This window comes from Triticum urartu, chromosome 4 (genome assembly GCF_003073215.2).
Source record: "Triticum urartu cultivar G1812 chromosome 4, Tu2.1, whole genome shotgun sequence".
In the NCBI taxonomy this organism is placed as follows: Eukaryota; Viridiplantae; Streptophyta; class Magnoliopsida; order Poales; family Poaceae; genus Triticum; species Triticum urartu.
In genome coordinates, this window is record NC_053025.1 from 454,143,453 (window position 1) to 454,145,243 (window position 1,791).

General features: G+C 51.5%; 1 pseudogene; it reads left to right on the plus strand.

The window, feature by feature from the left end:
• The first annotated feature begins 969 nt into the window (after positions 1 to 969).
• Positions 970 to 1,112, plus strand: LOC125555133 (annotated as a pseudogene).
• The last annotated feature ends 679 nt before the right edge of the window (positions 1,113 to 1,791 follow it).

The window sequence follows — 1,791 nt, forward strand, 5'->3', positions numbered from 1 at the left end:
TGCTAAGCTAATGGAATGGGTCATGTCAATCAGATCATTCAACTAATGATGTGATCGCGTTAATCAAATAACAACTCTTTGCCCATGGTTAGGAAACATAACCATCTTTGATTAACGAGCTAGTCAAGTAGAGGCATACTAGTGACACTCTGTTTGTCTATGTATTCACACATGTATTATGTTTCCTGTTAATACAATTCTAGCATGAATAATAAACTTTTATCATGATATAAGGAAATAAATAATAACTTTATTATTGCCTCTAGGGCATATTTCCTTCAAAGCATTGCGCAGGAGTCCAACTAGATAGATTAGAATCTTCTCATATGGTTGTAACTCTTATCTCTTCTCTCCAAGATGTACTGAACAAACTTGTACGCTTCACCAGGGGTCGCGACCTGGTTATTTAACACGCAGCCGTCGCCCAGGATGGGTACGACGTTCTACTATTGGTATCAGAGCCTAACTCTTCCATCTAGCCTTCCTCCTTCCCACCGCAGCTTCCTGCCATGGCTCATCCGCCGCCGCCTCCTCTCCCCTCTCCGGCCAGATCCCCGAGCGCTTACCCGCACCAACTACGTCTTTGGCGCACTCAGATTCACGCCGTAGCTTGAGAGGGGCTGGATTTTTGGGTACGTTGATGGAGCATGGCGGAGCCGGCCGAGTTCGTCGTCAAGGACAAGGAATGGAAAGGAGGAAACCATCCCCAACCCGCTCCATGCCGTCTGTTCGAGAGATCAGCAGGTAACGGTTATCTCTGAGTAACCTATCAAAGAGGTGCTAGTGCAGTCTCCATCGGCACGCACGCGAACTCTGGACGGCGCTGGCGAGCATGTTCTCGTCGACGTCGCTGTCCCGCATCAACAACATCCGCGCCGCCCTCTCCAATGCGCAGAAAGGAACGCAATCGGTGGCCACCTTCTTCGCGTATATGCGGGGACTCGCCGACAAGCTCGCTGCGGCTGGCAAGCCGTTGAGGGATGATGATGAGTTAATCTCTTATATCCTCAACGGGCTTGACATGGAGTACCAGCCATTGGTGTCCGCCCTTGAAGCGCGCACCACTCCGGTCACCCTCGACGAGCTGTTCGGGCAGATGAGCAACTTCGACCAGCGGATGGCTCTTTTCCAGGGAGCGGGCGCGGCAGGCGGCTTCAAGTCGTCGGCAAACGTTGCCACTCGCGGCCGGGGCGGAGGCTCCCGCTACCGCGGTCCACCTCGGAACGGCAAGGGCCGGGGCAACGGGAACGGCAACAACAACAACAGCGGCGCCAACAACACACGCGGCGGCCGGCCTTTCTCCTCCAACAATCGAGGCCGGCGGAACAAATCCTCCAACAACCGATTGCGCCCTGATGCAATCAGGTGCCAAATATGTGGCAAGCCGGGACACTCGGCAAAAGATTGTTGGTGTCGTTTTGAAGAAGATGAAGAAGATTCCTCCCAAGATGAGAAGGTGGCTGGAGCTGCTGATGGCTCCTACGGCATCGACACCAACTGGTACGTCGATAGCGGCGCCACAAACCACATCACCGGTGAGCTGGAGAATGTGACCATGCGCGACAAATACCGTGGCAAAGATCACATCCACAGAGCAAGTGGAGAAGGTATGAAAATTAGTCATGTTGGTCACTCAATTATTAAAACCCCTCATCGGAAAATTCACCTTAGGAAAATTTTGCATGTCCCTAGTGCTTCAAAAAGCCTTCTTTCCGTTCATCGCATTGCCATTGACAATCATGTCTTTCTTGAGTTTCACCCTTACTTCTTTTTGATCAAGGATTAGGCAAC